General features: G+C 38.8%; 1 long non-coding RNA gene across 1 annotated transcript in view; it reads left to right on the top strand.

Moving 5' to 3' along the window:
• The window catches only part of LOC147016605 (uncharacterized), a 40,063-nt gene extending 35,263 nt beyond the window's left edge, over positions 1-4,800 (top strand). The window contains exon 5 of the long non-coding RNA XR_015049111.1: positions 1,725-4,800. This is a non-coding gene — a long non-coding RNA (uncharacterized LOC147016605). The remainder of the gene's footprint in view (positions 1-1,724) is intronic.
• Positions 4,801-13,103: the final 8,303 nt, after the last annotated feature.

Below are 13,103 nucleotides of genomic sequence, written 5' to 3'. Positions count from 1 at the left end.
TCAACATATGCCAAAGGTCAACAACTTTAGGTGGGATTTTGAAAATCCTCAATTTTCATCCGATTGACTTGAAATTTGAAGAGGATTTGCATATCAGGTCACTGAATTCATCCATCAATTATTTTTGAGGTCAACGTCGGCCAAAATGTCAACATAGGCCAAAAGGTCAACGTGGGCCGAATTTCTAAGATTGTTTCTAAAATTGTCAATTTTCATCTGATTGACTTGAAATTTGAAGACCATTCCCATATCAGCTTCCTGAATTCAAGCACCAATTATTTTTGAGGTCAACATAGTCCAAAATGTCAACATAGGCTGAATTTCTAAATTTGTCAATTTTCTTCTGATTGATTTGAAATTTGAAGAGGAGTTGCATATTTGGTCATTGAATTCAACCACCAATTATTGTTGAGGTCAAATTTGTTTTCTGGGTTTTGCAAGTGTTGTGCTCTGGTCTTTTTCTTGTTTGTTTGTCTGTCTGTCTGTCTGTTTGTGTGCAGGATATCTTAAAAAGTTGTGAACGGATCCGGATAAAATTTGGTGGGCATGTTTGGTGTGTGACAATGATGAACGGATTAGATTTTGTTTAATATCCGGATCCGGATCCGACTGCTATAATTTTTAAGCGATTCTTCACCATTGAGAGATCGGGCCAAAAACGATATACAGCACGATATCTCAAAAATGTATTGGGCCCGATATGTTCTCATGGATCAGGCATTATGTGGCAGAGGTATGCGCTCTACCGAGTGCCCTTCTAGTTTTCATTCTGTGACATCCTGATCTATTCTGTGTTCTCGCTCCTCCATGAGTCTCAACAATACATCCCCCAAAAAATTACTTGATGTGACAAGATGTTCCAAAACACAATGAACTCTATGATTCAAGTCCCTGCCTGCAAATCACCTGGATGAGCCATTTTAACTCGGCCAAGACAACTCAAAGGCAAACACGTTACATCTCCGCTATTCTGAGGGATTGAAGACACATGGTAACTGTAATGAGAAATACAAGAAGCACCTAATTGTAAAACACTCTCATTTAATATGATCTCTCTCTACCATCATATTCTTAACCCCAATTGTCATTACCTTCTTGTCGGTCAGCCCGGGAAATTTTTTTCAAGAGATCTCAATTAATGATTTGAACCTGGGTTCTCAGCAGCATGACCCATTGGTTCTGATGAAAATGTGAACTACACTAACTCAAATGAATGGTTAAGAATAGAGACATAATGGGGTTCAGGTTAGGTTTTGACTTAGGGTTCGGGTTAGCATTAGGGTTAGAGCTATGGGGTTTAGATTTTGTTTTTGGATTGGGGTTAGTAAAATGTACAATAGGCCTATACCTGGAGTGCCAATTTGGTTTTGCTCATGCCCAGAGTATGAACTCGTCCAGGAGAACGCTTTCGGCTATTACACCAGTGGTTCATCATCCATACTCATCCGTTTCAGGAAGCATCTATTTTATAAAAAAAAAAGTTTTTAATCTCTCTTATCCCCCTTGGTGATTTTGAGTATAACGAGTCTACACTTTTTCCCTTTATCCTATATCTATGCTGCTAAAATCAAGCCGAGCCAATTAGCGCACAGAAAGGAATGTTCTAGTTTGCCCAGTGAGATATAAACTTCATATTGTTTGTTCTTCTTCATCTTTCTATTTTTTGCTATTTCTTTATTTCTTGTATTTATCGGGTTTTTTTCTTTTTCCTGACATACCTTCAGAGCCAAGCTCAGCCATCCTGAACACGAGCCTTGCACGTGATACCTGCAGGCTGTTCGGCCTGGGTGACTCGTGCCCTCATGGTCCCAATGCAGAATGGGACAAATCTCCCCTTCTGTGCCGAGGCCTGCTGCCTGTTCTTTGGCCATTGTTCCAACACTCTGAAGGCTACCATTCACTGGGCTGTTAGGGGTGGATTTGCTACTCATAATTGGCTATTACATATGCCTTACCACACACAGGGTCACCCTGGTTTAATCCAGCACCCTCTGTGCTCTCCTCATAGGCCAGAACGCATGGTTTGCTTTGCTTGGTACGTGTGGCTTTGTGTGGAAAAGGCTTGACCCCAAGTGAGTTTAGTTTTGTGAGTGAACAATCAGAGAGGGGGAAACGTTTCAATGCACACCTGCCTTAACATTACATTGAACTTTGTTAATCTGAGTGCATTCGGTGCAATATTTGAAAATACATTTTTAAAGCCTCAGCTTTGTTTAACAGCACGTCAAAAATTCACTTTGGGAAGTTGGTTTATTGGATCGTTGGTTTTGAATGACATTTGCATTGCATAAGAATCCATATAATATTCGAAGAAACTAGATCTTTGTCCTCCTTTATTGGGGGAGATGACAGCATAATTTTGTTGATTCTTTCTTTATCCAGGGGCCCAATATGTCTATCCTTTTCACAAGGTGTAATGATATCAAGGAATGTCGACGTGTGAGTAACTTTGCACAGTCGTGCCTCTGTTCCTTAAAGATTGTATTTTAAAGAAAATGGCTTGGTTGAAGGGATAATTCAATTAGATTAGTGAGCTATCTCCTCGTGTGTGTTTAGATTAGATGGCCCATCAATTACAGTACCGAATTAGCGTCGCCAGAGACCGAGGGTTTGGATAGCACCTTGTCATCCTTTTAACCCCTCTGTGTTGTTTCACAGTTAAATGTGGCATCCATTCCTCTAATTATCTCCCTTTGAAGCATCACTCTGGCGCAGAGTGGGCATTGAGTGGACTCTTCCAGCTGGCACAATGTACCGGGCGTCATACGACCAATGGCGCATTTTGGCCAATACTGGACTTTCAAAATGACATAATCTGTCCCCAAAATGCTCAGTGTGCATAGACATAACCCCTTAGCAGCAATGTTGATTGGGGCATGTTTCCGTACATCAAGGTTTGTTTCTTAAAATTGCTCACAAAGCTTCTGAACAAAGCTGAAAATACTTGGAAAAGTACCGAAGAGAAAGGGGTGTGCCTGTGTACAACGAGAGAGTTGGAGAACTTTCTCAGTTCGCCCAAAGGACAGATCAGACTTTCCGCACTTCAAAGTCCTGATATGGGATGGTGCAAGACCCGAAGGATTGTAGTCATGCATGTGTGTGTGTGTGCGCGCGCGCGCGTACGTGCGTGCGTGCGCAGCACTGCTCGCTTGTAAAAAATGGAAATGGTAGGGTCACAATGCCTCTCTTCCATGGATATTTCTCATATTTCCTTTATTTTTGTGAGTCCGACTTGCATCCAGGAACACAACAATTATGGTTATCCGTTTTGAAATTTCCACTTTCGTTTAAATGCTGAAAATTATGACAAACTAGAATGGCACTCTTTGATGTTGCAACATTGCCAGATATGCCTCCACCCACATTATTAGGCCATGAGCCAGACACGTTAATTTTTGGCCGCCGGTACCATCTGAGGGGAATAATGCTTATCATAATTTTTGGCAGGGTATACATCTCTACAGTCAGAAACTATGTGATAGCATTGCATTGGTGGTAGCTTTTTGTGTTAGCCGTTTAGTAACCCCATCCCAAAATAAACTTTTCTGAAACCAGCTTAAGACAGAAGAAGACATTCTATTTAAAACTAAAGGTTCTCTCTTATTATAGGCTATAATGGAGACGATGTCTTGAACAGGTCCCAAAAGTACCAAGTCCTGTTGGCCGAGGATGGAAGATGGAGAAGGAAGGAGTTGAACAGTTGGTGGTGCACTGGATGGATGGTCAGCCAGCACCTGAGGCGGTCCTTGATTTATTGACCTGCAATTGTAAAAGGAAGTCTTCACTACCAAAATGTGTGTGTTTGTCAAACGGACTGAAATGCACTGATATGTGCAGACTGCCAGACTGTGTGAACCAGGCATCCATCTTTGAGTCAGACAATGGGGAAAGTTTAGATGAGGATATTGAAGAACTGGATAATGATTATGATTTTTAAGTTCATCTTTAACATTTTATATCACTTACAATCAGTGCATATGATCAGAGATGTCTTAGAAACTATAAAGAACCCGTCTTTGGTTCATAAGATAATATGTTTATCAGCAACACATTGGGCCGAGGTAATGGCCTTGTTAGTGTGAAACACCACATTTGTGTTTCTATTCTGTAATTTTATGCCCCACAACAGAATATTGTGTTTCATTTTCACCTTTGACTCATTCATAAGATTGCACATGATTAACCATCTTGCTCCTTCCTGCCTTATTGGTTTATATTGTGTAATACAGGTGTTTGATACCTTCATATGTGCATTAGTATGTATCTAAATCCCTGAAATTCTGTATTTTTGGGGAAATTACAGGGAAAAAACATTAATCTTGTTCATGAACATGCTTTCATTTACCTTTGTTTGATTCTTGGAAAGTATCCTTCAATAACAACACGGAAAATATCATGACATTGACCAAACTACAGAAATCCGTCCAAATTAGGTATTTTTTCATTGGGGGGGGGGGGGGGATTCAGTATCGCAGACAAATCCATTGTCTGCTATACTGATCTTAATATACAACAGACAAAAAAGACATTTAGATTTTCAGATTTCTTAATTAATTTTCAAAACACCCATGTAATTATATTGTTCCAGAACTTATATTTACTTTCCACAGTAAATGATAGACAAGTACTTTTCTAAAGGCAGTATGATTTATCACATAGGAAATAGACACTGATATACACAGTAAGTGTCACCAATGGCATACCATTCAACCTCGGCATGTTTAGCACCTTTTGTTGAGAAGCAAATGATCCGAGCAAAAGGTGAGACAAATTTCAATGTTAATGTTTGACTGATAATAAAAAAAAGTTGTTAAGTTGAAGGAGGATGTCTTACCTTGTACTGACCATTTTGTACAAAAGCTTATTTAAGGGTAGGCATATAAGCAGGGTGATAACACACAAAACGCTATCAGCGATGCAATTTGCTAACTCTAGGGTTGTATACCTTGCCAAAAATTATGATAACAATTATTCCCCCCAGATGGTACCGACCAACCCTACTGGCTCATGGACTATATTACATCATTATACATAATTGTACCAAGTTTGATTTATATCCCTGAACCCAGATTGAAAATATTAAATAATTCTGGCTGCCAGACCATGCATCCGATCAGGTTGAAATTTGAAGCGCATATTCCCCATGACAACTGGATCATAACTGCAACGTTTCACGTTGATTTATGAAGCGGTTCAAGGGAAATCGTTTTTAAAAAAGATTTTCATTCAAACCAATGGTATAACGACCAGATAATGTGACGTATTAATTATTCGTGAACATCCTGGTTTCCCCAAGGCTTGGGGAACATGTGGGTGAAGTTTCCCCTTGTTCTGTCCAGTCGTTCTGGAGAAGATGATTTTTAAAGGTTTATTCTTCAAAAAAAATCATAGCTGCCAGACCATGTGACCTATGACGTCATAGCTGGAGAACTTTTTGTTCCTCACGGATAGGCGATCATTACTCAATAAGTTTGATTGAAATCCCTGAACCCAGATTCAAATTATTAAATAATTCTGGCTGGCAGACCATGCGTCTGATTCAGTTGAAATTTAAAACACATATTCCCAATGATGACGATCATAATTGTTGATTGATGATTGATGAAGCAGTTCAAGACAAATAATTTTTCAAAGATTTTGTTAAATCCAATATGGCTGCCAGACCATGTGACCTATTCATTATTCGTAAACACTCTGGTATCCGCAAGGCTTGAGGAACATGTGAGTGAAGTTTTCCCTCGATCTGTGAAGCCATTCTGGAGAAGATGATTTTTAAAGACTTGAGGGTAAACCGTAAATCCAATGTGGATGCCAAACGATATGACCTATGACATCATAGATATAGAACTTTTTGTTCCTCATGGATCATACCTGTAAAGTTTTGCCTCAATCTGTTCAGCCGGTTCGGAGAAGAAGATTTTTGAAAATTTTGTGTCAATCGGATAAACAGTTGCAGAGAAAACATAAAATTAGCATGGATGGATGTACATACGAATGCATGGACAACCCGAAAACATAATGCCACCGGCGACTTCATCAGCAGAGGTCATAAAAAGACTATTTGAATGACAGATTTTGTGCTAGCAACCGTAGGTTCAAAGTGTCCTGGATAGCAGAAGTGAGTCACTGAAAATGCATGCACCATGCAAACGCGAAAGGTCTCGTTAGAATTCATACATCATTTTGAAAGTCCCATATTTGAAATCCAACTGTCGAGGTTTGTCTGGAAATCCAATGACCAACAGCATGGTTATGCACGAAGTGGCCTGCATGACGTCTCTTGGCCGGTCACGTGCCTAATGGCTGATTCGCACGTATCTGAACCAATGAAATGATTGCTCTCAGGATGGGTGTGGAAGAATTGTTTGATGGGAAGTCAGTAAGAACAGGTGAGAGAGAGAAGAGAGCAGATCAGTCCAGCATCAGATAAGCAAACAGATTTATGCCACAGTGAGAGAGAGAGAGAGAGAGAGAGAGAGAGAGAGAGAGAGAGAGAGAGAGAGAGAGAGAGAGAGAGAGAGAGAGAGAGAGAGAGAGAGAGAGAGAGAGAGAGAGTGGGGGAGAGAGAGAGGGAGAGGGGGGAGAGAGAGAGAGGGAGAGAGAGAGAGAGAGAGAGAGAGAGAGAGAGAGAGAGAGAGAGAGAGAGAGAGAGAGAGAGAGAGAGAGGCAGAGAGAGAGGCAGAGAGAGAGATAGAGAGAGAGAGAGATAGAGAGATAGAGAGAGAGAGATATATATATATATATATATATATATATATATATATATATATATATATATATATATATATATATATATATATATATATATATGTCCTGCAACCCTTGCGTCATGGGGCATAGAAAACGCCACCACAAGTAAACACTAATCCCAGTTTCAGTGAATCCACTACAGTGAGCAAGAGATCAAGCCCTGTTCCTGCAGCAGGTGCATGCCATGTGCAGGGAGTTCAATTGTTCAGTGCATCATCTTTCTCATTTATTTCCCCTCCCCCTTTCTGTCTTTCTATCCTCAAATGTGTGTTTGTGTAAATGAGGCATAGTTTTTAGTGGTGAGTCCATTTGTTTTTTTAGAATTAGGTATGTGTCCCCCAACCGCCACGCCGCCATCGCTATTCATCCTTCATTAAACTCCTTGTTTTAATAATTAACATGTGGTTGCTTTTGGTTCTTGAGTAAATCCTCCTGCATATTTAATTTGAATGAGCACTCATACAGCCAAATCACACCAAATCATTGATGGTAATTTGATTACTGGGTTGGTGTTTTAGTTTTGATATCTTAACGCAATATTATTAAGGTCTCCCAACCGCTCGGCTGCCCTGTGGAGTTGATCTCTGCTGAGATTGGGAAACTAAAGACTATTGCTCATACGACAGTTAATATAACAGGTCGTGTTAAAAGGATAAATGTAAATGTTAATATGAGGACAAATATAACAGGTTGTGTGAAAAACAGGAAAATATAACAGGTAGTGTGAATAAGAGGATAAGTACAACAGTTGTGTGAATAAGAGGATTAATACAACAGGTGTGTTTATAACAGGATAAATACAACAGGTAGTATTAATAACAGGATAAATACAACAGGTCGTGTTAATAACAGGATAAATATAACAAATAGTGTTAATAACAGGATAAATATAACAGGTAGTCTTAATAACAGGATAAATATAACAGGTAGTGTTAATAACAGGATAAATATAACAGGTAGTGTTAATAACAGGATAAATATAACAGGTAGTGTTAATAACAGGTTAAATATAACAGGTAGTGTGAATAGCAGGATAAATATAACCGGTAGTGTGAATAACAGGTTAAATATAACAGGTAGTGTGAATAGCAGGATAAGTATAACAGGTCATGTGAATAACAGGATAAATATACCAGGTAGTGTTAATAACAGGATAAATACAACAGGTAGTGTTAATAACAGGATAAATATCACAGGTCGTGTTAATAACAGGATAAATATTACAGGTAGTGTTAATATCAGGATAAATATAACATGTAGTTTTAATAACAGTATAAATACAACAGGTAGTGTCAATAACAGGATAAATATAACAAGTAGTGTTAAAAATAGGATAAATACAACAAATAGTGTTAATAACAGGATAAATATAACAGGTAGTGTGAATAAGAAGGCTAATAAAGGGTCCATGTTAATTAACAGAAGGGATAAAGTAGAAAGCCAAATTATTCTAAAGATGTTGTTGCATCCCCAGTTGTGTTTTTAACTGAGGCAATGTTAGCGCTTAGTTCTTTCCAATTACCTTACTATAAATATCGCTGTTAATGTAGATGGGGAAAACCCCACCTCCCCAACCTCCCCCCCCCCATTATGTCTTGATAACCTCCTCGGTACTGGTTATATGTTCAGTCTCTGGAACCAGAGGGCTCTTTGGCTGACGGTGTAAGTAAGATTTGCCGCCTTTGCCGTGTGCTGGTCTCGGTGGATTTGTCACTGCTCGAAGAGCGCTTCTATAAAGTGGTAACCAAACACTGAGATCAGCAATGTTGGAGACTTGTACTCTTTATGGATGACCCCAAGTTCAAATTGTTCTGCCATCATAAAGAGCAGTTTGTTTGATCCTTCGAGAGGAGAATGATATTACCGTGAATGTACAGTAAGTGAAACATGGTGGAGGATCGGGCCAAGTTTGGCGCTGAATCTCAGCCATTGGTGTCAGTGATGTACGCAAAATTAATGGCACCCTGAATGCTATCAAGTAGAGGTAGTTCTGATACATTATGACATATCCTCAAGACTCGTCGGACAGGAATTCAACCTTGAATAAAACTCAGTATTCATCTTGTCCACCCCCATCTGTTCTCCCTTACCCCTCTTTCTTCCCCACATCCCTTATTTGTCGAAGTCTCCCTTTATTTTGGCCCTCAGCACTGCTGTTGGTGTTTTTCCTCTCTCGTTTGACTGTTCCTTTTGTTCCATTACCTGCTGATCCTTTCTATGTTCTTTGCCCCTCCATGAGCCTCGACTTTGTAGACAAAAAAAAGATTCATCCCTATTTCACAAACGATATCTTGAAAGTAAAACGTCTGTCCGAAGTGAAGGAAAGAGTAAGGTCACATCTAGAAAGGCTTAATACCATGAAGATTAGTAAGCAGAGATTCATGAAAGGCAGATTGTGTCTACCTGAAGAGTCATGAGAGGTAGATTCCTTCCTTCACACCAGTCGATTTCTTGTGGCGACTCTTGAGGAACTGCGACTCCGTTTTTCCAAGGACCTGCCACTTACCGGGATACGGCATTACGCCAGACATAAAGAGTAGTTGGCAAGTGGAACAGTTTATCGGAGAGAGTCAGGATGCTTCATCAAATTAAAAGAGAAAAACCTAAGCACCTAGGGGCAGAAGGATTAGGAGGATATAGATGGCTCGGAGGAATATGGTTGAAAGGCTATGGCAGGTGCACCCCATACTCTCCATCGCCCCTCTCTATGAATTTGTTTTCCATGTCTATGAATTTGTTTTCTTAGCAAGAAGTTTTTTTTTCTGTAATGAAGCGGAGGGACACCAATCACTCCTACCTCACCAGTTTCGTCACCACATCTGGCTAAAAGTTCCAATAGGTAAGTTATAGAAGATTTTAATTAGAATATGTACAGTTTACTCTGAGAACTCACCATGAAACCCGACGAGCATTACCACACTTTCTAAATGACTCCTCAAAGATTTTCCAATTTCCTTCTCGCCACCATCCACCTTTGGTGCCCCAAGGAATAAGAGGAGGCCCTCACAGACCATCGTTAGATTATAATAACAATATATTATTTGTTTTATACTTTTTTTCATGGATCATATAAATTAAATGTGGGGGTTGACCTTTATCTTCCTGTACGATTTTAATTTTGGTTGAAAGCTCATTGGTGGAGATTGTCCATAAATCACATGCTTGACAAAGATAGTTGACATCGGTACGTATATATGTGAATTACAAGGACATGAGTGGTTAACAGAAAAATACATATAGTATATGGTATTTGAACCAAGGTTTGCAGCATCATCAACAATGGATTAAGATGGAAATGCTGAACAGGCCAAGTAGCAAGTACTTCCTCCAATAGCTTGGGTCACTCTATCTTTAGCCCCTGGCTCACTGCCCCAAAGGTAGGTGGTGTGTGCTATCCACCCCATCTATCAGAATGGTTGCGCTCCATCCCATCCCCATTGCCCAGTGAAAAACTGTCTCCTTGCCCCTCATTCACGAAGGGCGAGTCGGTGGGTCAGTGTGCGTGACTGATTAAACAATGTCGGATAACGCCCCTTCAGGTCAAACTGGGAGCACAATGGCTGAGTGTTTTAGACATTTAAACATCATACGCTGCGATCACCATCTTCAATCTCCTTGCTTGCCAAGCTGTGTTCTTCCCTGTATTCTTCCACAACAATCAGTAATGAGGATGATGCTCAATTTATTGAAGTGAACATCCAACTCTTCCTTCTGATTTTCACTCTTTAGGAGGAGCTTTTCGCTCAGGTATCAAAATCATTCCTGGTTGCTTCTCATAAAAAGCGCGATGAAAAATATTGCTGAAGTGGTAACTGCAGCCACGTGATTTTATAGCAATGAACAAAATGGTGATATCGATTTGTACACGACGTGTGCTTTTATCACCATGCTTTTTGAGGGTATATTACACCTGATTGAGTGCTGAAACCGAGTTACATAATACTGTGTTCGATTTGCGACGTGAAGCCAAATCTATCTCCAAGCTAGCATTTGGATCCTTTAGGGCAACCTGAACACGTACATTCCATGGATTGTATTAGCGACTAACTTCACACTCCTGATAGTGTGGAGATCATTTGTTTCGCCTCCACTGACGAAGTTGCCAGGAGCATTTTGTTTTCGGGTTGTCCGTCCGTCTGTCCATCCGTGCTAATTTTCTCTGTTTTCACTGCAATGACTTATCTTATTGACAAAAAATTTTCATCATAGGTGCGGCTACTCATGCAGAATGTTTTAATGATAATTATGACGTCCAAGGTCACGTGTTGTGGCAGCCATGTTGGAAAAAAGGGAAAAAAAGTTGGACCTCTGTGTCTCCGAAACCGCTCCATGGAAAAAATTGAAACTTGGCACATGGCAAGTACTCCCCATGGGAAACAAGTGTGATATATTTTGATGATGTCATTAGTGGCTTCGATGATGACATCATAATTGCATACGTCGAACAATTTATCCGATTAGTTTGAAAGATTTTGAGGGTCATCGAGGGCTAAATTGTATAAGGAGGGGGGAGGGGGGATTCATGGTGTCATCAGTTACGTGGCTCAGAAGCGATATTTTTTATGTGGGCGGAGGCATGTGTAGCGACGTCGCGATGTCGAAGAGTGCCCTTTTAGTCTTCCATACATTGGCATTGTGATTGTTATACGAGGACTTCTTGAAGGCTTTAACCATGATTTGAATGTATAATATAGAGATATCCATTCATTCTGAAAAAAAATAGGAGGGCAGTTCAAATTTGACCTGAACTTTTGTGTACACCTGTCCGACAGGATGGTGCAGAGACTTTGAGCTTAGTCTGGGTTCGATTCCTGACCTGACTCTAAACTTCAACCAGCAACATACTGTATTTTATTTGAGCAGAAATTTCAAGCTTATTCGCCACTTATCTCAGTTTCCAACACCTCGATTTTGAGCACGTTCAGGAAACGAGGAAACATGTGATGGAATTTGTCATTCCATGGAGACAACCAATACCTATAGAATACATAATCGTGATTTATGGGTGTTGGTTACATCCACTATAAAGACAAATTGCATTAATAATTATTAATCCACGTACATTACTCTTCCTTTTATAAACTAGATTCCGGGTCAAAATTGAACCACTTATGGCACTAATTTGTGCTGCGTGGGATTAGCAATGTGCTTAACTTAAATATAGATTTATTTGGAGATAGACTGGTTTGCATCTCACTCCCTCTGCTGATTCAGTGCAACACAAGGAAAATCAAATGAATAAATGGAGATGTACAAGAATCAGTGGGAAATGGGTGCATTTTTTCATGGGAACAGGTGGAATGTTGCTTTATTAAACGCCATCTGCTTTCTGTTTTAGATTAGGGTATTACTATTTAATAATCCAGCAAGGAAGATGACCCTCCAGGAGGCATTCTCCTTAAGCTATACTTGGCTTTAAATGTAATAGCCTTAGCAATTAATAAAATTCACAAAGTAGGAGATTACACCGAATTATATATATATATATATATATATATATATATATATATATATATATATATATATATATATATATATATATATATATATATATATATATATATATATATATATATATATATATATATATATATATATATATATATATATATATATATATACATATATATATATATATACATATATATATATACATATATATATATATATATATATATATATATATATATATACATATATATACATATATATCTCTATTATAATACCAAGCTTGCACACTAAAAACTCAGCTTGCCGTCACACGATCCATATGAAACTGCTGTGGCACTTAGCGGACATTCCGACAACGTTTGGGAAGTCTTGGCGTTCCATAGTACCACTTGCATTTTGCACAATGCGTTTTTTTGTCATTCCCCGTGTACGGTCTGTCGTCTGCTACCAGCTATGTTGTACTGCTATCCCGTGCATGTGGACGGGTATCGCGACTGTATATATATATATATATATATATATATATATATATATATATACATATATATATACATATATATATATATATACATATATATATATATATATATATATATATATATATATATATATATATATATCTTCTTCATCCTCTTTCGGCTTGCTCCCGTTAGGGGTCGCCACAGCGGACCAACCGTCTCCATTTCGCTCTATAAATATATATATATATATATATATATATATATATATATATATATATATATATACATATATACATATATACTGTATATCTATCTATAATTCCAGCAATCTGTGCGTGTGTGTCTGTCTGTCCGTCTGTCTGTCTGTCTGTCTGTCTGCGACTGCTGTTTCTCGCCAACCACTGGTCCGATCTGATTGAAACTTGCCAGGAATATTGCCGG

Source organism: Eptatretus burgeri, chromosome 11 (genome assembly GCF_056783735.1).
Source record: "Eptatretus burgeri isolate ZD-2024b chromosome 11, Ebu_testis_v1, whole genome shotgun sequence".
NCBI lineage: Eukaryota > Metazoa > Chordata > Myxini > Myxiniformes > Myxinidae > Eptatretus > Eptatretus burgeri.
The sequence above is the reverse complement of the archived record's forward strand: the minus strand, read 5'-3'. Positions and strand labels throughout refer to the sequence as shown.